The sequence below is a fragment of the Canis lupus genome, chromosome X (genome assembly GCF_003254725.2).
Source record: "Canis lupus dingo isolate Sandy chromosome X, ASM325472v2, whole genome shotgun sequence".
NCBI lineage: Eukaryota > Metazoa > Chordata > Mammalia > Carnivora > Canidae > Canis > Canis lupus.
This window is the reverse complement of record NC_064281.1, coordinates 86,168,032-86,194,154: the sequence shown is the minus strand read 5'-3', so window position 1 is coordinate 86,194,154 and position 26,123 is coordinate 86,168,032. Positions and strand designations below refer to the sequence as shown.

At 40.8% G+C, this 26,123-nt stretch overlaps 2 long non-coding RNA genes and 1 other non-coding gene across 3 annotated transcripts in view; 1 reads left to right on the top strand and 2 right to left on the bottom strand.

The window, feature by feature from the left end:
* The window catches only part of LOC125754710 (uncharacterized), a 90,572-nt gene extending 86,672 nt beyond the window's left edge, over positions 1-3,900 (bottom strand). The window contains exon 1 of the long non-coding RNA XR_007409502.1: positions 3,647-3,900. This is a non-coding gene — a long non-coding RNA (uncharacterized LOC125754710). The remainder of the gene's footprint in view (positions 1-3,646) is intronic.
* LOC112649527 (uncharacterized) lies at positions 1,476-25,787 on the top strand. The gene is made up of 3 exons (XR_003129604.3): positions 1,476-1,657; positions 1,765-1,876; positions 24,243-25,787. It is a non-coding gene; the product is annotated as an uncharacterized LOC112649527 (long non-coding RNA).
* Positions 6,215-6,321, bottom strand: LOC112649566 (U6 spliceosomal RNA). Its single transcript, XR_003129627.1, has one exon. It is a non-coding gene; the product is annotated as a U6 spliceosomal RNA (small nuclear RNA).
* Positions 25,788-26,123: the final 336 nt, after the last annotated feature.

Here is a 26,123-nt window from a genome sequence, read left to right as displayed (position 1 = left end):
CCTTTTCATTCATTCACACTAATTAGGTTCAAATTGTGGTTTATGTATACAATGGAATATTACTCAGCTATTAGAAATGACAAATACCCACCATTTGCTTCAACGTGGATGGAACTGGAGGGTATTATGCTGAGTGAAGTAAGTCAGTCGGAGAAGGACAAACATTATATGTTCTCATTCATTTGGGGAATATAAATAATAGTGAAAGGGAAAATAAGGGAAGGGAGAAGAAATGTGTGGGAAATATCAGAAAGGGAGACAGAACGTAAAGACTGCTAACTCTGGGAAACGAACTAGGGGTGGTAGAAGGGGAGGAGGGCGGGGGGTGGGAGTGAATGGGTGACGGGCACTGGGTATTATTCTGTATGTTAGTAAATTGAACACCAATAAAAAAAAAATGGAATTGTTTCTTTGTTTGGTTGTCCTGCTTCTAAGGCACTATCACGAAGAATCTGCATGTGTAGTTCTGCTCTGATCATTTTATCCTGTCCTGTGTAGAAATAACTTTTACCAGACTTCAAATCCCGCAGAAACATATCTTCCAGCTTATGTCTGGTCTGAACCAGAGTTGCAGCTTGTACAATTTGCTAACCGGCAATTGGCCCTAGAACCACATAAACACAGAATAGACAGAGATTGATTCAGAATTTCTGATTTTTTTAAGGGCAAGAGGGCAAATGCCTAGCTTCTCTAAGGCGAAAAGGCAGCAGCAGAAACAAAAGCCACATCCATTTCTTAATACATTATTATTATTATTATTATTATTATTATGATAACACTGCACTTGTACAGCACTTTACAATTTACCAAGCCTTTCGACAACCATGATATCATTTGATACTCACACCAGCCCCGTGGGGCAGATGTTCATCAACACAGGCACTTGACAGATGAAGAAATTCAGGCACAAAAAGGTTAAGTGACTTACCAAAGGTTGCACTGTGAGTTGGAAAGCATAAGAATCAGTTGCCTTTTGTGCTAGAAAAATGAGGAATGGAGGTATCTGAAGAACTCACAATTCTGTCCCCTAAGAGTCCTCCTGATGGAGAGGAATATAACTAAAACTTTCATTTGGCAGTGTGTGGCATGCTCATCTTTATTTCCACTAGTGTTTTCAGTGTGTGAAACATGCAGAAGCAGCAGACATGCAGGCTGCTCAGTGAAACTGGCATGATGCAGATGCTATAGCTAATATTCGATAACGAGCTAATGCTCGACATTATGTGCCAAATAATCAATGTGCACTGTAACCTAAGCACCACAAAACCCCGATTAAGGTGTGGATTCGTTTGGATTTCATGATTGTTTATTTCCTGATAATCTTGGTAAATGAAAATCTACCCCTCTAGGAAGCAAGGGAGGAATTTCCTTATGGCTTATTTTTTACTAACCATCAGCCAGCCCACCTGACAAAGGCCAAACATGAACTTGTTGAACATTCACAGAGACAGACACATCTTAAGACTGAGATATTCCACAAGATCTGTTGGGATTAAATTCCAAGTCCTTCAATAGCCGTGTTCCCCAGTCTCTCTGGAGTTTAACAACAAATACCAATTAACAAGAACATGGCAAAACCTTCTTCTCCCCTTCCTGCTGAAATTTTTTTCCAAAAGGGGAAAAAAATTAAATGGAAGTGCTAGCATATTCTATGAAGGTAGGCTTTCAAATATAAAAAAAAAATAGGAAATTCGCAACATTGGTAGCAAACTTTGCTTTCCTGAGAGATGTTTTTAAGGTAATTTGATATTCTGTATTCTACAGGCCACTTCTACAGGGGAAAATGAAATTTATTCACGGAATTTTATTGTTGAAAAATAGCTACTAAGCCTGCTAGCGGAAATGTGTTTATGTGGAAAGCTGCACTTTGAAGAAGGTAATTACTACTTTTATATGTTTCCATTGCCACTGCTCAATTCTCATTTTCATAGTTGAAAAAGAAAAACAGGTTTAAATAATGCAATGCTTATTAGCGTACAAATATGGACCTAATTGTCTCTTTCTGACTCTCAGAAGTAATTGGCAATGTCTTCTATGTAAGTGGGTTAAGAAATGTGCCACAGATGCAATTATAATAAAAACTTTCATTTGGAAATTGCAACCTTATCTTCATTGTCTTTTAGTAGTTCCACAATAGCTCCCTGTCACTCTGCACTCTCCTTAGAGGATCTGTTATAAGGATATGTGTAGAGCAGTAAAAACAATATACCCAGTGTATTGAATTATAGCAGTCCATCAGTGCCCTGTAGCACTCTGGAATACCACTCATACTCAGGTTGCATTGAACAAAGCCAAAAGGAGAGTTGAAAATAAAAGCAAAATGGTTATTTGGCATGAAGTAGACCTTGAGATAACCCCCAGGTTTTTTTGTTTTTTGTTTTGTTTTGTTTTTAAAATTAGATTCAGTTTCCTTTTCAACTGGACAAAGCAATTCAGGAAGTAGCATGGCCTGACTGTTCTAGAATTTTCTTAGAAATCTTTTCACTGACCTTTTCTAAGCCTCGAAAAATGTTTCCGCCTAACACTGCACATTTCTTTTTCCTACGAGCTTAGAAAATTCCTCTCACATTTCAAAACATGTGCTAGAGATTGATGAGATTTTAGTTAAATTTGCTTGATGATTATAAACACTCATTTAAAAAACACTAGGCTCATTTCTATATGTGATTGCTCAACCTGGGAAAGTAAAAAACTCAAAAAAACAGATTTCTTTTTTGTTGTGTATTGCCAAATACTAGTTTAGCTGATTGTGTTTGTTTGTTTGGTTAGATTTTTATCCAGAATGAATAATCTAATTGCCATTTCATAGATCCCCATATATATATGAATTTCAAAATATCCTTGCTATGTATATTCCATGAAGCCAGTTTTCAGTACATTTGTTTTATGTTATACTGACATCTATGGACTCCGTAAGAGAAATTCAGCTTTTTAGAAAAATTCTCTTGGCTGCTTATAAGCAACTTAAAATGTAACTCAACTATGTAAGATGAAGAATCTCTAAATCTACTATGAGTAAGCCACTGGCTAATCTTTGAATCTTACCACTTAACTCAAAATCATTACAAAGCTCTTTTACCTACCTACAATCAAAACTTAAGGAAGAGGTGCTGAGTGTCCACTAGTAAAGCATTAGCATCTCCTCTTTAATGAAGGATGGTCCTTATTAGTGAGACAATAAGGGGGGGTCCTGTCAGTGCATACACATTTTTTACTGTATTCTTACGATAATATTCATTACTGTAATTACTGTGTGTCAAATACTGCACTAAATACTAGGGATATAATAATGCATAAATAGACACTGGCCCTGCCCTTAAGGAACTCACAGTCTAATGGAGGAGATGGAGAAATAAAACAAGCAATTTACAACAGAGTATGATAAGTACTATGATAGGATATATTTGTCAGAATAGGCTAAATCCTATAACAAATCTCAAGATATCGGTGGCTTAACTCTGTAAAGGTTTTTTGTTCATTCAAGTCAAAGTCCAATGTAAGCAGAAGGAGGCAGAGGGGCCTCTATTCCAGTCATTTAGGGACCCAGACTCCTTCAATCTTATAATAATAACACCACCTTCAAGACATGGTTTCTAAGATTGTTGTGGAAAGAAGGAGAGCTTGGGAGAAAACACAACACCCTTACCTGGCTCTGCCCAGAAGCGCCACATCAATTCTGCTCACATTGCACAGGGGAGAACCGATCAGATGGCCCCACTTACAAAGGAGAACTAGGAAAGGTAGTTCAGCTGTGTCCCTAAGAGAAGGAAACAGGCTTGGTCAACAACTATTGATAAGTTGATATAACTACTGGCAAGTAGAGGAAGCCAAGAAAGTTAAAAAAAAATTATCTCAAATCTAATCTTATATATCTTGTTAGAATAAGTAAGAACCATAGAAAACTGGAGAAAATGGAGGAGAAAGTTAACTAGTAACTAGCTAACTAAGAACTAGATAATGAATAACTTGAGTAAGCCAAGAGGCTTAGAATGATAATTTCAACTATAAGTTCTCATTTCTTGCTTGACTGTTGATAACTAGATGTAACTAGTGTTGACTACACAACCACTTCAGGGAAAATAACTGCAATAAGCAGAGTAAACAAAAAAGCTAAAAACTCAATCTTTCCAAATCTAACTTTTTATTTTTTTGTTAAATAGAATAGCAACTCAGAACTACATAAAACTAGAGAAAAAAGAGAAAAAATCTATAACTAGTTACCTAGTAGCAAGATAACTAACAGCTACATACGACAGACAACTACAACAATTGGAATAAGCCAAGAGAATCAGAAATGCACATTCCACTCCATACTAATGTCCCATTTCTTACTTGAATAACAATGGGTTACTAGACATTGCTGGTTGTAACAATGTAAATAGTTAACTAGAGAGAACTAGAATAACTAGAGGACACCAAAAACTGAAAATCGCATTCTTCTCAACTTTAACTTCTTATTTCATGCTCTGAGTATTGTCTAGCTCTGGATTTCCTCATTATTGTAATATGTCCCCTATTAGGGTGCCTCACTGTTTCATTGTAAATCCTATCTGCTCCTACTTCATACTACCCTGATGTTGAAGAACAATTCCTTGACTCAATGGCTACTTCAAAATGTATGCTCCATTACAGGTTAGAGCCCAATACTGCTGGATCGTGCTTAGTGGTAGTGGGCCACAAAAAGCCAGGTATGGAGTAAGGTCCTGTTTATGCAAAAGGAGAAGGAGCTGCTAGAACATGGAATATATCTGAAATACAGAGAGAGCCAAGCAACTAGATAGACAATGGAAGTTATGGGAAAGTACATTTGCAAATGGCAGAATCCCAGATCGAAGTCACTTGAAAAGAAAAATAAAATTATTGGCTCATATAACTGGGAATCAAGGTACATCTGAAATATCTAGACCAGACACTCAAGTGATACCATCAGGAATATCTCTGTCCATCTTTTGCCTTTGCTTTTCTTTATTTGTTGGCCTCATTCTTTTCTAATAAGTTAGGTTTTTCCTCATGGCAGGTTTTTCGTTATGGCAGGGATGATGACTGCTTACAGCCCTCTTTCTCCTAGATTTCTGACACAGAAAGCAAGTCCATTTTTCTCTAGCTCAAAATTGAAAACCTCAAGGAAGGACTCAAATTGGCTAAGCTTGATTATATGCTTAACCCAGAACAATCAATGTGGTTAGAGGAATGAAGTTTTATGTTTGGAGGGGCCTGAGTCAGAAGCCCACCCCTGTGACCAGTGAGACAGGGCACTATGATTAGCAGCTGCCTCACCAGAATCACTCGATTGGACAGGAGAAGCATTCCCCCAAAGGAAGTGGGGATGCTAGACAGTAAAACCAAATACAACCAGCACCAGGTCCGAGAACCTATAATTTAATTTTCTGAGAAAAGTGCAAACCTGGACCTCTATTAAGATATTATCCAGGAATTTGACACAGATTGGAACTAAATTTGCTCTAGGATGTTGCTAGCTGAAGGATTTGTGCTGTTAGAGTCTTTATTAGGCAGTCACATCTAATTAAGATAGCAGGAGGCATGGTTGGAATTGAAAGACACAAAGGTGAAGCCACATTTGGTGTAGAATGGAGGACTCTCAAGAGATATGTAATCTAGAAGATGTGTAATCTTATAATAAGTCCAGTGAGGCAACCTGTATATTTTACTACAATGGGTACAAAAATGGAGTCATTGATCAAAAATCCAGGGATGATGTACTGAAGAGAAGTGTAATGTACTGACTAAGGTGTCAAAGATGAACCCTCCAGATCCAGGAGATGAATCGGGCCATAATTGGAGATGTAATGGCCAAGGAAAGATAGGGCGCAGGATTTTTGCCCAAAGATGCATATATTTGTGCATATTTTTGAGAGAATACAGTTTAAAAACAATGGATAGCATCATAACTCCAAAGTTGTGACACACCTATGACCAAATTATGAAGGTCCATGCATAAAATAGTGTTTGGATATACTAAATTATATAATGCATATAAAGTATTTTTTACAATGAGCACATATTAAGTATTCAGTCAATGGTTCTATTATTAATACTACTATTACTATGCACATGGCACTATGCCCATACAATATATACAATCTGTGACAATTTTATTTAATAGGTATTGCTCCTCCATTTTATTTTTTTAATGGAGTGAAACAATAAAAACAAAAAGAAACACAATAGGGGAGAAGGTAGGAACTACTATGATAAAAATATGGAATGCTTCATGAATTTGCATGTCATCTTTGCGCAGGGGCCATGCTAATCTTCTCTGTATCATTCCAATTTTAGTATATGTGCTGCCAAAGCGAGCACTGCTACTCCATTTTTTATTTTTATTTTTTTAAGATTTTATTTATTTATTAATGAGAGACACACAGAGAGAGGCAGAGACACAGGCAGAGAGAGAGGCAGAGTGAGAGAAGCAGGCTCCATGCAGGGAGCCTGACGTGGGACTCCAACCCTGGTCTCCAGTCTCACACCCTGGGCCGAAGGCAGGTGCCAAACCGCTGAGCCACCCAGGCATCCCATTTGAAACAATTTGCAAAGATAACAGAAATGTTCATTTGTGGAGTTGGAATTTATTTTTTTAACTTTATTTATTTATTTATTTATTTATTTATTTATTTATTTATTGGAGAGAGAGAGAGAAAGAGACAGCAAGCGTGAGCAGGGGAATGGGCAAAGTGAGAGATGCGGGGCTCAAACCCAGGGCCCTAGGATCATGACCTGAACCGAAGGCAGATGCTTAACCAACTGATCCACCCAGGTGCCCTGCAGAGCTGGAGTTTAAATCTGATCTGTATGACTCCAAGATGTGTATTCTTACCAGTATGCTACATCTCATGGAATGCTGGTGATATCCTATGAATGACCAGGCAATTTACAGTCTATATTTGATGTTTAGAGCACGGTGTAGACTCTGGTAGTTGGCATTTTTATCCCTTATAGGATGAGAAATCTGTTGTTTAGAAGGTTGACTTGACATTTCTGGAGTTTTTCATAGAATTAATGATGCCACTAGAGCTGTGCAGAATGAGGTGTTCTACTCACTCAAGCAAGGATATTAGAGTACATCATATTATAGCTGTACATCACATTATTGCTCAGGTAGACTGAAATCCCAGGGTATTCTAGTGCATAACGAGTTACAGTGTTGTTCATAAGTCTCTGGGAGACTTCAGGTTTGTTACACAGGGGAACATGATGTGATATTCACGTTATCTACATTCCTTGGAAAGTGGATTTCTCATCTTCCTTTCAAATCTATATCAATTTGTATGTCTTCCAGAAACGTAGGCAAAAGAAAATGTAGCCTAAGAGTCATGCATGGATAAGAGGCTTCAGGCCTCAACCCTGGACAGTGAAAGCACCGAAGCCTTAATAATAGTTTAAAAACTCGAGTGGGGGGCAGCCCAGATGGCTCAGCGGTTTAGCCCTGCCTTCAGCTCAGGGCCTGATCCTGAAGGCCCGGGATTGAGTCCCGCGTTGGGCTCCCTGCACGGAGCTTGCTTCTCCCTCTGCCTGTGTCTCTGCCTCTCACGTGCTCTCTCCCTCTCTTTGTCTCTCATGAATAAATTAATAAAATCTTAAATTAAAAAAAAGCTCAAGTGGGAAATGCAACGTGGTTGGGGCTAGCTCTTTGTAAGAAGTTCTTAAAACCTTTGAACTTATGGATTTATAACTTAGTTAAACCTTTTGGCAGAAATCATCACCCCAGGCATTTGGGGGATAGTCTAATCACCCTCAAAGTTGAAGGTACCACCTTTGGCATCTTGCTTATTAAGCCCAGTTATGAATCCTACATATCTGGGATGCTTCCTCAGGGCAGCCTTTGTCATTTCCTGGATGGTTGCTACCTACTCACTATGCTTCTGAGATCCATGGAACATTAGGGTCCTATCACATATATATTGATGTTTCTAGGGAGGAAAGTAAAAATCAAATTAAATCAAATCAAATAAAAACAAAATAAAATTAAAATATGAGGTCAAAATGTTTGGGGAATAGTGGTTAAATTTTCAACAGGTTTATCATCCATTATGGGACATCTTAGAGGTTTTTATAAGCTCGTATATGCTAAGAATCTTTAGGAGAAGCAACTAATATGAAGTTTTCCAAATGTATTTGACCAGGGTTTGTTTCTTCTTGATGACTACATACTACCATCTTATAGAAAACTAGTATGTTTCCATGAAATACAGCTTAAGGAATGCCAGTCTAGGCTAGTGTAGCAATAATAAGTATGATGTATATCCACTGTATTTATACTAGGTGATCAAGGTGGTGTCAGAAGTTTCTGGCAGCTCATCTAAAAGTTCTCAAGTCAATGCAGAGAAAGATCAAGAAGAACGCTATCCCCACCAGGCAGCATGTCTGACAAGTCTTTCGAACTCAGAAGCCAATGTCTGACACAGGTCCTTTGAGCTGCGCCTTTGAGGTGCACCTGGGCTATACACCCTCCCCCTGCCTTGCTCTGCTCTGCTTAGTGTTGAAGGTTGGAGTTTATTGGTGTATACTGCAGTTTTGTCACTGGCATGGAAGCTCCTCTCTACATCCCAGTCATAATGGCATTAACCCTGACTATTTGCCTCGTTCTTGTCATACCCCTCTCCCTGGTGATGATACATGATTAAATGATTGACTGTGATGAGTAAATAAAATCACATATGTCTTAGGAGGTAAATTAAATTATATATGTAAAGCACTCAAAACAGTGCCATATGACATTCACTCAGCAAATGTTAGTTCCCAAATGGATCTTGCAAATCTCCTTAAAACCTGTAGCATCCATTCAATGCTTTTACTTTTCATTTGTGCACATCTTGAAAATATTTGGAATTTTTTTTAAAGCACAAACATGAATCAACTTCATTTAAAAAATTAAAATAGCTACAGAAACCTATCACAAAAAGACAAGTACTATATTATTCCATTTATATGAAGTGGAGTAGAGTAGTAAAATTCATGGAGAGAGAAAGTAGAATGGTGGTGGCCAGAAGCCGCAGGGGAGAGTGGATGAGAAGTTACTAATGGGTAGGGAGTTTCAGTTTGGGAAGATGAAAAATTTCTGGAGGTCGATGGTGTTGACAGTTGTACAACAATGTAAATGTACTTAGTGTCACTGAATTGCATACTTCAAAAATGGCTAAGAGGGATCCCTGGGTGGCGCAGCAGTTTAGCGCCTGCCTTTGGCCCAGGGCGCGATCCTGGAGACCCAGGATCGAATCCCACTTCGGGCTCCCGGTGCATGGAGCCTGCTTCTCCCTCTGCCTGTGTCTCTGCCTCTCTCTCTCTCACTGTGTGCCTATCATAAATAAAAAAAATTAAAAAATTAAAAAAAAACAAAAATGGCTAAGATAGTAAATTTTGTTTTGGGTTTATTTTACCACAATTTAATGTTCTTAATTAAAATTAAAAATATAACTAAACTAAAATGTTTCTCTCTCTTCCTCTTCTCCTTAAAAAAACCTCTGCCTCCCTTTAGTCTCCTATTCAACTAGCTTTCCATACTGCCACTAGAATGGTGAGTCTGGCCACAATCCTCCGTATTAACCACTATGAGATAAAATGCAGTATTCACCCTGACATGCAAGGCTTTTCCCTTAAAGCCCCTACCTAGCCTCATCTCCTAACACTGCCCTGCTTTGTATCTCTAGTCAAACCACACAAAATTGCTCTTATTTTTCCAAATGTGGTATTTCACGACTTCTTGTCTTTGCCTAAAATGCTTTCTCAGACTCCCTTATCTGCCTGACAAACACCTCATCCTTCAAGGCAAGGTTTGGTGGGGCCTTCTTTGACACCCTCACCCCCTCAGGCCAGGCAGAACACTGCCTCTTTTGTGCCACCACTCTCCCTAATATGGCACTCTATCACCGCAGGTAGCACGCTGCATTGCAATGGTTTGTTTATATGTCCATGCCTGTCACTAGATTGGGAGGACCTCAAAGGCTCATTCATGTTTGTATTCCCAGGGTTTAGAGCTCATATATTGCTACATAGGAATTGATTAATGCATTGTTGAGTGAGTGAATAAATATAGAGAAGTGGAACCACTGATCTGTTCATTTTTATCCCGGTTTCCACCACTACTATCGATAGAAATTCCAAAACAAATTCCTTAAAGACATTTTGTGTTGTCTGGGCAGCAGGTTGATCCATACCTGGTGACAGAAAAGAAAGAGTGGCCAACCTCAAATGCCTAAATGTGTCTGCCTTCTTTTCTGCCCCTAAAGAAACCACACCAGGCTTGGAACCAAGAATGTTTCCCTTTCACACTGTCTAACTAATAAAGGATTAGCAGCACCAGAGGGGACTCCCTGAAGGAAAAGGAAATTTTTTCTGGTTTTCCCACATTGGAGCTGAACTCTGTTTTTCATAGAAATGCTATTATATATGACGCACACACTATTATACTTCAAGCATATTATGGGTTAAGTAGCCTTGGGTGAGCTGGTTTGGGAGTATGCCTATAATTTATAACATTGTTTATATGGGAAAATTGTTTCTGAGTTCAAAAAAACAAACCTTTGGAACGTAACTTGGTGACTTCCGGAATTCTTTTAGAAAGTACCGTGAGCATATCAATGGAAATCTAGAGATACATGAAAATGAAATGTTTTAATATATGATGATGGCTATAGTTAACGGTCACATTACAGGTATTCTGACTAGATTATACCAACTCTGACCTGCAGTTCTTGAATTACACATTATTGCCACTTGGTATTCTATACCAAGGTAATCGAAATAAAGTTGAAAGAATGGAAGTTTCCGTTTTGACCCCATCTCACAAAAGTCTACTGTTCAGTACAACCTATGAGTGTCATACAAGATGCCTGCAACTTTGCTTTAGGACACAAGCAGCCAGCAAAAGGGACACACCCTCTTTCAAGCACTTTTACAGCAAAATGTCAGGCCATGAAAATGACTCACTGGCTTACAGTTTGTCATCAGGGTAAAATATTCCCTGAAATAAAACAGTCTTCTGTAGGGACCCTCTGTGTGTAAACAGATGCATTTGCAAGCCCACATGACCTAAATGGTTATTTCTGGCCTTTCTCCTTCCCACATCCAAATGTTTGTGATATATTACTATGCAGTTGAAGGCTGCAAGGCAATATGCATGATTTGAGAGGAAACAGTTCATTTACTGACACTACACAGAAAAGTTGAAGAAAGAGGCTTTCTTAAAAAAAATAGAAGCAGGAATGTAAAACTGCTTTTAAGAATCACCATTTTCCTGTTAGAAAAAACAATCATGGATATCTGTCAAATACTAATGACAGGTCTGTCAATCACACCCCAACCGCACCCCTCCATGTTTTCAAGAGCTTGTCTTCTTATTGTAAAACTAGCTTTTAACTATTTCCAAAGCAACAGAATTATATTGCTGCTATGTGTGACTGAAATGCATGACAGGTTGTTTGGATTGCAATCCCAAGGCCCCAGTTATGACCCTACCAGGGAACACACTCTCCTCATTCAATAGAGCCTTGTGTCTACATAATGTCAAACAAATGGTAGGGCACTAAACAAATAATGAGCTGATTCAGTAACCTGTGGAGTATCTCAGGTTGGGCCTACACCAGAGGTTGGCAACTTGAAATTCTTCTGAGAGGCACAGTCAAGCCTGTTCTGTGAAGTTGAGGAATTGTCTGGGCCACCCTCTGACATCTCATCTTGATACACAGTTCTGAACATGTAGAACACATTCATTCATTAAATACTTAAATGAATGGACTTTAAGGAAAGACTCTCAGATCTGTATGAGGTGTACTAAAGTCACCTGATTTTGTCCTCTTTTATCCATCTGATTCATACTCATTTAAAGGAACCATCTACTCAGGCGTGCAATATTTAAAAAAATGTTCCGCCAGGGACATCTTAGGCTAAGGCAAATTAAGGGGATTGATCTGCTTGTCTGCTGACTTAGGGCAAGACTGGGTTCAAAAAAAGCCATATATTGGGATCCCTGGGTGGCGCAGCGGTTTGGCGCCTGCCTTTGGCCCAGGGCGCGATCCTAGAGACCCGGGATCGAATCCCACATCAGGCTCCCGGTGCATGGAGCCTGCTTCTCCCTCTGCCTGTGTCTCTGCCTCTCTCTCTCTCTCTGTGACTATCATAAATAAATTTAACAAAAAAAAAAAAAAGAAAAGAAAAAAAAAAGCCATATATTAAGGGTGGGTTCTATGGAGGGTAGGAGTAGGCAATGAGGGATCCCTGGGTGGCGCAGCGGTTTGGCGCCTGCCTTTGGCCCAGGGCGCGATCCTGGAGACCCGGGATCAAATCCCACATCAGGCTCCTGGTGCATGGAGCCTGCTTCTCCCTCTGCCTATGTCTCTGCCTCTCTCTCTCTCTGTGACTATCATAAATAAATAAATAAAAATTAAAAAAAAAAGGAGTAGGCAATGAGCTGAAGTGTTCAGGGCAGGTGACAGAAAAGATAGGGCTTCTCAGAGGGGCAAACTTGTCCTCTCTACCTCTGCTTTTCACGATCTCTGAATTCATCTTTTCATCCTTCCCTCTAACCTCAACACAAATTGGGTACCCAATCATTATCCAAGCTCAACTTCCCTGCCTTTCCTATGAACATTTTTAGTGTCCCATTTAGTATGGACAGCTCTTTTTTTTTTTTATTATTCATAGAGGAACGGGGGGGGGGGCAGAGACACAGGCAGAGGGAGAAGCAGGCTCCATGCAGGGAGCCCGACGTGGGACTCGATCCCGGGTCTCCAGGATCACACCCCGGGCTGCAGGCGGCGATAAACCGCTGCTGCCCAGTATGGACAGCTCTACTGACTAATGCATCCAGTACGTGGCTACACAACTGGATTGTAATGTATCTAAAGAGAGGGACCTTGACTTCTGTTTCTTAGGATAACTATGCAATGCTGGACATCTCTTCCCTTCTTGCTCCTGGTAGATATATATTTTTTTAAGATTTTATTTATTTATTTACAGGAGACACAGAGAGAGGAGTAGAGACATAGGCAGAAGGAGAAGTAGGCTCCCTGTGGGGATCCCGATGCAGTACTCTATCCCGGGACTCCGGGATTGCCCTGAGCCAAAGGCAGACACTCAGCCATTGAGCCACCAGGTATTCCCTGGTGGATATGTGAATATATATATATATTTTTTTTACAATATTTTACTTACTTATTTGAGAGAGAGAGAGAGAGAGAGCACAGATTGGGGAGGGTCAGAGGTAGAAGCAGACCTCCCACTGAGAAGGGGGCCTGATGGGGGTGCTAGATCCTGGGACTCCAGGATCATGGCCTGAGCCGAGGGCAGACACTTAACAGACTGAGCCATACAGGCACCCCTCCTGATAAATATTTTACCTTGATCTTCTTTGCTTACCTACATGCAAAGGGCCCTCTGATTATTAAAAACAACAAAAACATAAATCTGCCTTCTGTAAGGTTTTCTCTTCAATCTGCTTCTTTCTTACTAGAGTCTTTTCCCTAGGTGATATCATTCAGTCTCAGGATTTCCACTATCCATCACACAGATGGGGTGTTTGTTTGTTTGTTACACAGATGGTTTCTTACTGGTGGTCCCCAACTCTGATTTTGCCTCAGAATTCCAGTGCTACCTCTCCAAAGGGACTGACGATCTGGATAACTTGCTGTCTTCTCATACTTGGCTTGGGAACAAAATCCCCCTCTTCCTCGCAAACTGACTTTTCTTCCCTGATATACAGATCCCTGCTAATGGAGCATGGGATAAGTTCAGTAAGTTCAGCTTATTTCAACAATTATTTATTGGGTGCCTACCATGAACAAGATATTGAGCCCAGAAATCATGCCAGCATCTTTAAATGTTCCATCTCATTCTCTGCCTTCAGCCTATCCAGAGGCTTGGTCAGTTCTTCTTGTGAAATGTCACCCATGTCCAAACCTTCCTCTCTATTCCCTTTGCCACCCACTCCAGCAGTCCCAGGACTCATGGTTTTAAGCTTGCCTTGGAATTACCATCTAGCTGGTTTCCATGCTAGTATCTCTCCTTCCTCCATTTCAGAGGTTCTCAAACATTGCTGCCTATTAGTGAAACTTGGGGATCTTTTTAAAAATCTAAGGCCCAGGGACATGTGGGTGGCTCAGTCGTTGAGTGTCTGCCTTCGGCTCAGGGTGTGATCCCGGGTCTTGGGATTGACTCCCACATTGGGCTTCTTGTAGGGAGCCTGCTTCTCCCTCTGCCTGTGTCTCTGCACCTCTCATGAATAAATAAATAAAATCTTAAAAAAAAAAACTAAAGGCCCTGGCTCACACCATTAAATCAGAATCTCTTGGGTTCAGACTGTGGTATCATTATTTTTGTAAAGCCCTCCAGTTGTGCATCCAAGGTTGTGTGTGAGTCAATGCTTATTTCATTCTATGCACTACTGCCAGGACTTCTACAAACACTGCTTTCCTTTTATGTAACTTACTGGCTCAAAACCTTTAATAAGCTTCCACTGCCCAGCATCAAGGCTCCTTACAATCTGACTCAATTCAGTCTCATGAAACCTGTACTGCTCCACCTCCACGACCATCTGCTGAACACATCTTCTCTGCTTATCCAAATCTCACTCATCCTCCAAAGTCCAGGTCATCCAAGAAGAAACCTTCCCTAAGGAATCCAGACCCACAGTAATTATCTACCCTCTGGGCAACTCTAGCACATTTGCCTATATCACCTTATATGGGTTAACATTCTCTGCTTTTATGTTTCATTTTCGTAATTAGTTTCTAAGTCCTGGGGACATAAGTCTCTATCTGCTTTAGATCCCCCACTGTACTTAGTCCAGTGCTTTGTACATTATAGACATTCCATAAATATGTGGTTGGTTTATGTCCAACCTATCAAAAAAATGTTACAATATAAAAAAAATGTTACAATCAACATGTAACTAACTTTATATGTTTGCGCTGTGTTGTAATATAAAATTAAGCAGTATGCTTAATCTCTCCTCTTGTCACTAGACAAACTGACAAAAAACAGGACAACGTCACTTTCAGATGGGACTGCTTATCTTGAATACCTCCTGGGTATAGCTAAGGCATGTAGATATACCATATATAATAAACCCAAGGGAGGCTATTAACAATTCAACATTTCCTGTTCGTGTGGGAATGCTAATTCCATTTATCAAACAAGGACAGAAACATTGTTTCTTTAGGCTGGTCCTCCCTTTTTGGCTCCTCCAGGTCCAAGGCTATAATCCCTATGGAGCCAGAGAAGGGAGAAAACCCTCCCACTGACCTCCTGACCACTGGCTTAGAAAGTCAGGCTGAAAATAGTTAAAGATTTCTATGTTCAGAATTGTTGAAATGGGCCATTTGTGATTGTGGTGTAGTATAAGTGGCACTAGACCTGGGGCCAGAGGGGATGGGTTCATATCCCAGATCTGTCATGTAATTGTCCTGTGATTTTTAAGTAAAATACTGAGCCTCTATGAACCTCAATTTCTTTATCGATGAAAGAGGATTAGTAATAAATGGTATAGTGTTTGGAGGACTAATAAATAAGACAATATGTGTAAGTATCCCTAGCACGCAGTAGGACCTCAATAAATGTTAGTATATTTGAATAATAATGCTAAAATATGTTATTTGCTTATTTAGCCTAAAATGCAAATATTTTAACAAAGGGGAGACATCCAGTTCTTCAATTAACATTCCATACATTTTTAAATTGCTTTTTATTTGGTAATAATTTCTAATAGGGGCGCTGGAGTGGCTCCATTGGTTAAGCGTCTGCCTTTGGCTCAGGTCTTGATCCCAGGGTCCCAGGATCTAGTCTTGCCACCAGCAAGAAGCCTGCTTCTCCCTCTCTCCCTGCCCCTCCCCCCATTTGTGCATACACGTGCGCTCTCTTTCACTCATTCTCTCTCAAATAAATAAATACAGTCTTTAAAAAAATTCTAACTTAAAAAGTTGCAAGAATAAAATGGCTTAAAGAACACCCACATACCCTTTACCCAGATTCACTTGTAATTAACATTTTTAATCATCTTCTTTTATCTATCCAATCTATCTATATTCCTGAATCATTTGAGGGTAAGTTGAATGCATCGTGACCTTTTGCCCCTAGTACTTCGGTGTATATTTCCTAGGTGTAAGGATATTTATTCTATTATGTACCACAGCCCACTTAACAACTTCTATGATATTAACATTGGTACAATATTTTATCCAAGCTTTGCCAATTGGCCCAATAAGGTCCTCTATAGCATGGGGTAGGACTGAAACATTTTCCATTTGTTTTCTCAGTATCTCAGTCCTTCCTGCTTCCTCAAGAATCCTCCTTTCCCCACCTCTAATATTTGCAAACTAGAGAAAATAAACATATTGTCACACTGAAAGACTTTGAACAAAGAGCCCTTTAAAAAAGAAAGGAAGCAAACCAATCATGATGAGGATGGGCATACCATTTGTCCAAGTAGATTAAGATATTAAAAGCATGGCCATGCAAAAAAGATTTTAGACATTTTTTTTCTCTGAAAAAGAATGTTCCAGAGAGAGAGAGTGAGAACTTGACCATGGTGGAGATCAAGCCGAAAGCTAGGTTTGCAGAAAGATTATGTCCTCCAAACTTAATAGCCAAGGAATGCTATTAGGAACCTGGGCTCATTTGGGTCCTATTGTGGGTTGAACCATGATCCACAAAAGACATGTTGAAGGCCCAGCCCACAGAGCTTGTGAATAGGGTTTTTTAAGGGGTGCCTGGCTGGCTCAGTCCAAAGACCATAGAAATCTTGATCTTGAGGTTGTGAGTTCCAGCCCCACATTGGGTGTAAAGATTACTTAAATAAATTAAAAAAAATTAAATTTGTTTAAAAAGAAAAAAAGAAAGAAATAGGGTCTTTACAGATATAATAACTTTAAGATAAGGTCATTAGGGTACACGCTAATCCAATATGACTGATGTTCTTAAAGATTTTATTTATTTATTTATTTATTTATTTATTTATTTATTTATTTGAGAGAGAGAGCAAGTAGGGGGAGGAGCAGAGTGAGCGGGAGAAGCAGACTCTGCACTGAGCTCAGAGCCCAATGCAGTGGTCAATCTCACGACCCTGAGGTCATGACCTAAATTGAAATCAAGAGTCAGACACTTAACTGACTGAGCCACCCAGGCACCCCAAGACTGGTATTCTTTTAATAGAAAAAAAGACAGACACATATAGAGAAAAGCATTACGTGGAAATATAGAGACACATAGAAGAAAGATGGTCATGTGAAGACGGAGGTAGAGATTGGAGTATTATGATGCCAGAAGCCAAGTGACCCCTGGGGTTCCCCTCACACCTTTAGAGGGAGTGAAGCCCTGTTAACATCTTGTTTTTGGACTTCTGGACTCCAGAACTGTGAGAGAATAAATTTCTATTCTTAAAAGCCATTCAATTTGTGGCACTTTGTTATAGCAGCACTAGAAAACTAATACACACCCTTATTCGGGCATTGATGAGACATTTACTGAATAACTACCACATGCCAGGCGCTATGCTAGGCACCAAGGAAATACAAAGATAAGATGGGACCTATTCAGGACGCTTGGGTGGCTCAGCAGTTGAGCATCTGCCTTGGGCCAAGGGCGTGATCCCAGAGTCCCGGTATCGAGTCCCACATTGGGCTCCCTGCATGGGGCCTGCTTCTCTCCCTGCCTGTGTCTCTGCCTCTGTGTGTGTGTGTCTCTCATGAATAAATAAATAGAATCTTAAAAAAAAAAAAAAGATGGGACCTATTCTCCCTTTAAAAGCTGACTTCAGTTTTCTATGATGGATTGGACTATTATTTTCAGGGTCCCAGAGATGCCTTTCCCTAACCTATAACCTGGCAAACACATGTTCTTTGTCTTATTTGCCCGTGTATGTAGCGTATTTAGGTACTCTAAAGACCAGGTTTCTCTTGGCATTTCGGACTATACCATTTATCCAAGGACACAGTTCTTCACAAGCTCACTCTCCCTGGGGTGGCCATGAGAGAAGAGTGGGGAAGGTTCTAGGACACCTTTCATGTTGTTTCCTGCCCGTATCTTTCCTGATGTATCCATATTCCCAATGATATTTTTCCTGCTCTAAAATGAGCTCTTCACACATTTTATGAAACACTATGCAGGGACCACAATGTGGCACTGTTTCATTCCTAAAATTTAATAAAATACACAGTTCATTTTGTGTGACAAAATGAGGTCTTCATCTCAGGGTTTATGGCGTGGGAAGGGGAGAGTGCATATCTAAGGCCCATTAAGTGTCAATCTCAGTAATGGAGCCCAGGTCATACCTCTTGAACCTTGATACCCTTGGGGCAAGCCCTTGGCAAATGGATGAAGTAGGCAGTATTTGTCTTTATTTTACTCCTACATCAATGGTTAGAGACCCCATTTTCCGTAATGGTCCCACCTTCTCCCCGCTGCCTACACCCAGTAAGGTGCCCTGACTTGTGTCCTTCCACATTCTTGCTTTGGCTGTGGTTATTCTGCCTGCTAAGGTAATAACTCATAGCAAGGGGTCAGCTAGAGGTGTGACCCCCCGCAACAGAAATATTTTCTTTTTAAAGGGGACTACCTTAGAGATGAAAAAGCCATCAAAACCAAAAGGAATATAGCTCTAAGGATGGACTGGCATGCAATGGGTCGATTGTTTGGGGCAGGAGTCCTGTACTCTGTCATATTTGTGAAAATTTTTGTACATCTCCTGTGATTCTGGTTTGAGTAATTAGGCAATGAGGTAGATAGTGGTGTCACGCATGGACATGAGGGATACAGGAAGAGGCAGGTGAGAATTATGGGTAGGGATGGAGGCAGATGATATGTTTGGTTTCATACACATTCATTTTAAGATGCCCATGTAGGGGGCAGCCCCGGTGGTGCAGCGGTTTAGCGCTGCCTGCAGCCCAGGGTGTGATCCTGGAGACCTGGGATCAAGTCCCACATCAGGCTCCCTGCATGGTGCCTGCTTCTCCCTCTGCCTGTGTCTCTGCCTCTCTCTCTCTAGCTGTGTCTCTATGAATAAATAAATAAAATCTTTAAAAAAAAATAAGATGCCCATGTAGCATTCAGGGGATTGCAGCAGGCAGTTTGATACATGGATCGTATAAGAGATGTGGCAGGTGGTACTGATTTTGGAATCATCAGTCAACAAGTCTCCTCATTCTTCTGTGAGGTCGTCATAAGTCTCTGGCTTATGAGAGAACATTCAACAGCAGGTGGATGAGACATTTTTAAAGGGATAGACATTTGCAGGTATCCTTGAAACACTTTCACGGTCTTGGCCACTAGCTGGCTTTAGCTCTCCCACTTCAATCTAACTGCTCTTGACCCAGGAGAGGTATGCGGACTCTGATTGTGAAGTGCGATGTAGGCAGTGGTTAAGGTATTCTCCGGAGAGTGGCAAGAGACCCTAGAAAGTCCAATGTCAGCCTTCTTGCCCCCACCAAGTAGCATTTATGAATCAAGGAGAAATGGACAGATTGAGTAAGAGGTTGTACACTCTTGGCTTTCGCTATACTCGTTCTTAATGCTTTGTCAAATCTTCCTGGCTTCCAGTTGGTACACCCTCCAAACCATTCTGTACACCATCAGGTTGCTCTTCATAAAACACCATTTTCATCAGTTCCCCCAAACCTCCAAAAGAACAATTTCTATTTGTTTTAGTCCATATTCAAAGTTCCTCAAAATTCTAGCCCTACCTTACAAAGCTGAACTAAACCTTACCTAGCCTAAACAAATGAATAAACAAACATTTCCTGGCCTCTACACAAACTGTCTACTCGGTCTGAAAACAAACCAGAGTTTTTCAGACTGTAAACTCTTGTAATGTTATTATCCCACAACCTTGGAATACCCTCTACTAACTTCTCTACCTATATTGACTTCATTGAACACATACTATATACCTCCTATGGCAATCAAAGTTCATTCTGCTCCCGACCTTCTCTTCCCTATTACAGTGAGCATGGTTACAGCGACCATATAGTCAGGATCAGATGACAATTTGGCAAATGTATCTGTGCTATGGGACAATCAAGGAGACACTACTTAAAATGGAGGCTATTCACTCCTCTGAATTGTATGGGAGAACTCCTTGCCTCATTAGTTTACCATGTTGTCTGTCCAGCTTCACTGGAGGTATTGGAGGCTGAAGTACCCCTCAAGGCACCAATCACATGGTAGATATGCACTAGTTTTTTCAGTGTTTGTGTTAGGACTAGCGGCTGATGCTCTTTGATGGAGTTTGGCAACATTATTTAGGTGTGGCCCATCCTCTAACTAAGAAGGCAGTGCACAAGGAAAATTAATGAGAGTAGACTAAATTCCGCAGAAAATACATTGTAACAGAGGAGATGAGCCCTTCTGCTGAGTAAGCTGAGCCCTAGTAAGGTGATCCTGCCTTCTTCTGAAGAGCTATGGAAAGAAATCACCTTGTGGGTGGTGAAACAGTTAGTCTTCATTTGCAGGGGGGGTTTTAAGTGTCTCTATGGCTTTTGTCTGCCACAAAAATCTCCCCATATTTAACATCTGCTCCTTCTTCAAATTACCTCAGCATTTTTCTAAGACGCTGTGAATATGAGCAAGGAGCTCTCACTTTTCGAAAGTGTCCAGCCAAGCCAAAGGGACATTAACTAGAGGTAGGTGGGGAAGTGGACCAAGAAGCTGGTCTCACCAAAGGAAGTTAGTTTATTCCCTGGGAAAGAAATGAAATGTGAGTTGAGTTCAAGAGGTAGAACGAAAACCATTTAAACTCCTCACGGCTAGACTAGAAATTGAATGGAAGAGGTAGATGAGATGGTAAAACATGGCAATAAATAAGTCAGAAATTTCCTGTAACCTTGGGAGAGAAGGTGATAGTGTCAAACTGCTTCACACTGTTTTTGGATATCAAGAGAAGCTCTAGGAAGTCAGCAAACGTTTTTCTATAAAGGGCCAGATAGTAAATGTTTTAGGTTTTACAAGCTACAAACCTATAGTCTTGGTGGTACAGTCTCCTTTTTTTTTTTAATGATCCTTTAAAAACATGTTTTTTAAAAAAATATTTTATTTATCTATTTGACAGAGAGAGAATGCGATTGAGCACAAACAGGGGGAACAGCAGAGGGAGGAGAGGGAGAAGTAGCAGGCTCTCCACTGAGCAGGGAGCCTGATGCGGGGGCTCGATTCCAGGACCCTAGGACCATGACCTGAGTCTAAAGCAGATGTTTAACCGCTGAGCCACCCAGGTACCCCTAAAAACACTTTTTTGTTTTGTTTTGTTTTTTAATTGTAGCAGCAGTTTGTCCACCTTTACTCTAAAAGATGCTATATGTGTAAATTTCAGTTAGATTTCAACTTGAAAAATTCTCTTCTTGTGGTTAAGATTAACTGCAGAATGGGCAGTGGAAACCCTCTAGGGTAAATATGAAGATGATTTTGAATGAGGGAAAGACTAAAACCTAAGACTGACTAACTAGGGATCCTCAGCCAGCAAAGAAAGCAAGTACTCTCAGCCCTGAGTGGCTAGCTGGAGGAGGGGAGCAGGTTTGAGTGAACCTAAGTCTGTGCAAAAGCTGTTCAAAGTGGGGGGAAAATAGGACTGTGATTTGAGCAGGACAGTGAGCATCTGGCCAAATTAAAGCTGGGGAACTCCCTCAGGAGCCTTCAGAACAGACCCAAACACAGTCTGGAAGCCGGGGTCAAAGAGAGGCAAATTTTGAGGGTGTTTTTTGACCACAAAGGCTGGGGGAAGTCCTGGGCTTTGTAATTACCAAGCAACTGAGACTGCACTTTGGGAATAAGTGAAATTTCTGCAAAATGTAACTTACCTGCCTAGGATCAGTCTAAAATACCATAAGGGGTACACCCTGATGGATGGAAAGAAATTATGCCTGAAAAATTGGAGTCTGGGGACACTGGGAGTTCTGGTGCAAGAGAGGAAGAGGTTAGAAAGGTTGCCTTTCCCCTTCCCCCACAGGAACCACTTTTCACTAGGGAGCACAAAGCAGGCCAGAAGGTAGAAACTACAGACTTTCTAAAGCACACCTGACAAATATGCTTATGAGAAACCAAGGGAGGAGCTCCCCCCTCAAATGCTGACTGAAAAGACCTGAGGGCAACAAGTCTTAAACTGAGATCAACTTGTCAGGAAGATAGGAAGAACAATGCCTCCCTCACCCAGCTATAGCCCAGGGCTAGAGTGCTCAGAACTGAATAAATGCTCAGTGCCTAATTGGGAGGAGGAAGGGTTAGTGTGGGTGGTAACCACACTTACCACAGGTGTGCTGAAAATAACCCTATATTTCAGTTTCCACAGTGTTTCCACAACCACTGTTTGATTTGAAGCTCACAAGCCAGTGTGATCCTAAGATAGGACAGAGATTATTTTCCCAAGTTTTACAAGACAATGAAACTGAGGCTCTGAAGGGTTGAGCTTGGTGCCCAAGTTCACACAGCTTTCAAATAACAGCAGCACACTCAAATCTCTCAATATTCCAAGTGCAATGCTCATTGAGAATTTAAAAGGCTCTTAAAGATTTATTTATTTATTTATTTATTTATTTATTTATTTATTTATTTGAAAGAGAGAACACTCGAGAGCGGGTGTTGGGGGAGGCAGTGGGAGAGGGAGAGAGAATCGCAAGCAGACTCTGCACTGAGTGTGGAACCTGACTCTGGGCTCAATCTCAGCACCCTGAGATCATGACCTGAGGTGAAACCAAGAGTCTGATGCTCCACTGACTGAGCCACCCAGGCCCCACTGAAAGGGCTTTTAAATGGAAACAGTTCCAAAGCCAGAGTCTGCATTCTCAAGAAAATGTTGAGGCTAACCTAAGAAAGCCACAAAGATGGAGTTGGGATAGTTTTTCATCCCAACCCCTTCATACCCAGGGTTTTCACCTGAAGCAGAAGGATACACTAAGCCATGACTTAACCTGCTCAGTTTGTTACAGATGCTGAGAAAAATAGCTTTGATTTTGGATTTAAATGCAAAGTAGGATGGGGGAATTGAAAAGGGTTATAAATGACTCCTGTGCTAGGTGTGGGGGATACAGCAGCAATTAGGACACTGTCTATGACCTCAGGGGAACCTCAAGTCTAGTTGGGAATCCCAAGATAAATAGCTACAAAACAATGTGATAATTAATCTGATAGAGAGGGGAACTAGGATGAGAACTGAAGCCCGGAGAAAGAGGGGCAGGAAGTCCCACAGCACACCACCATGCTTCCCTAACACACTGACCCAATGCCTATTCCACTCCAGTACAAGAGGGGAGCAGTAATGCTGGAAATGTGATAGTACATGAAACGTGACCCCTCGTGAAATGAACTACATACATTGTAAAACGTTAAGTCATGGCTCTATTGTTCTATTACAAGATGTAAACTGCAATTTTTTTTTATCAAGCTAGACACTATAAACTGAAAATCTATGAGCAGTATTCCCTTCTTTTCTACCTTCTGACACTATGCTTCTAGAAAGGAGGCTATGGCACTGGAAGGGTGGAACACCAAACTTGAGTTAAAAGTCTGGTTGGTTAACATCACCTGGGTAGGAGCATGACTGGAGTGCTTATAGGGTAATGTTATGTTCCCAGATTTATGCTCTTTGATCTCCTGGAGATAATGAAGGAGGAAAATTTATCCAAATGGAGCTTCAACCTACTGGCTTAATTTTGTCACAAATGGAACTGCTGTTGAGGAAACCATAGTAGAAAAAATATTGTCACTTAGGATGGAAAAACTCATACAAGTTTCCTGCTATTACCTTATTGCAAGAATCTCAAGTTCAAGCCATCTATTGTCTTTTACATAGAAATTACTTGGCTTCACCAAAGTTTCTTTGTTTCTTTTTGTCGATCCTTGGTATAGAAATTTAAGCTTGTTTAGAAATCACCTGGTTTCACAGACGGTGATTACTTTATTAAATAAAAATAATAATAGCTACTATTTATTGAGTACCCACCATGTTCCAGGCCTGTGTGGACAACATCATGAAACCTCACAGATTTAAAAGTCTACCGGCCATTCCTACACCCCTGCAACATATAATCTTCCTAAGTGCAGGCATTTAGCCTGTTTTGTTTACCAGTGCATCCCAAGTGCTTAGAAAAGCGTTGAAAACATAGTGGATCCTCAATACATAGCCAATAGATTATAAAATTGAGCCTTGAGAGGTTAAGTGATTTATCCAAAGTCACATAATCAATTGAATATGGGGATCTTAACCCAGTTCTATCTTAATGACAATCTCTTTGTTTCTTCCACAACACTAGGCTGCCTTTTGGTAAATGCGTTCCTGGTTTACGGTTGTGATGGAGGCATACGAAGTGACACCATCCATAAAGTCATCTGGAACCATCTTCTTGCCATCAAAGTTACTGGTGTCTTCCTAATTCAACTATTCTCCGGCACTCATGCCTGAACTACCTTTCTTCTAATCTCAAAGCATTCATTTGCTAGGCACCAAATAAACATACCACCTTCTGCAGAGACAGTTCACACCCACATTTCCACACCACTCTTCAAAACTCTCCATTTATACACCAAGATCAAGGCACTGGGCAAAAGAAGGATGTGGATGACACTTCTGATACAGCTCCCTACTCTGGCATTCAGAAAACTTGTCAGCACTCTGACAAATGTCAGCAGTAGAGAGTTGCAAGAACCCCAACCATCATCTAGCTCAATGCCTCAACTAGTGCTGGAGTAATTCTAAAAAATTACTAATTCAGGCCAGTCCATGGGTATCACTAAGGGGGTAGGCAAGAGAGTGCCAGGATGTATGCAAAATTACAGGATAAGCCTGAAGCTTCTTCCTGGACCAATAATTTTCTAGATTGGAAGACAAAGTTAAATAATTCACCTACTGAATAAATATCACTTTTATATTTAAACCACTTCTGATATAGTTTATCACATAGAATACCCAACTCAGACTAATGTTTAAAGATAAACAGGAGACTGGGGTACAGGTTACTGCTCAGGGAGTATTTCCTTGAAGAAGTGATATTTGAATTGTGGCCTGATGAGTAAGATTCAGTTAGCAAGGGGAAGAGAAGGAAGAGAATGGAACAAAGGGAGGTATGTGTTGTGTCCTTGGCAGGGAGAATAACATGTGTAAGAGTTCTAGGATGGGGAAAAATGCAGGATTTAAAGAGGTGGAGGCCTGAGTGCCCTAGGCCCACACTCCACAGTGAGAATGTTCTATTATCCCAAGATCTCTTGCAGCCCCTCCTAGGAGTCCTTTTTGCTCACATCCTGCCAAAACGCTGAAAATCATGGGGGAGGAGGTCCAACAGCCTGGAACTGAGATGTTCACAGCTGCTCCAGCATCACCCCCAAATTCCTTAGCTAAGACCAGGAAGCCAGGAACACATAGTTATCATTGCTTAAGGATTTTTAACACATTTGCTAAAACCATCCACTCATTTAGATTAGAAACTGCTTGGTATAAAAGTAAACTAGTCAGGGGGATCTCTGGGTGGCTCAGCGGTTTGGCGCCTGCCTTTGGCCCAGGGGGCGATCCTGGAGTCCTGGGATTGAGTCCTGCATCGGGCTCCCAGCATGGAACCTGCTCTCCCTCTGCCTGTGTCTCTGCCTCTCTCTGTCTCTCTATCATGAAAAAATAAATAAAATCTTAAAAAAGTAAACTAGTCAGCGCATTGTACACACCATTGCAAGTAACAATATCAGCTAATATTTATATATTTGATCTTCACCATCACTTTTTGAAATAGGTGCTCTTATGGGTGCCTGGGAGGCTCAGTCAGTTGATCATGGCTCAGGTCATGATCCCGGAGCCCTGAGATTGAGCCCCACATCAGGCTCTCTGCTCAGAGCCTGATTCTCCCTCTCTCTCTGTCACTCTGCCTACTTGTGCTCTCTCTGTCAAATAAATAAATAAATCTTAAAAAGAAACTGATGCTATTATTACTTTTATTTTATGAATGAGGAAACAGGCTCCAAATGTACCCAGAGTCACATAGCTAGTGAGCAACAGAACAAAGACTATGACACCAGGTCCCTCTGGTGCTAAAACCCATATACTTAATACCATGCTGCCCTTCTGAGCAGGGTTTGTAGGGAAGAGAAATTATGAGGACCTTAAACCCTGCAGGCCACTAAGGAAACCTGTTGTTCTAACCCCTGGGATT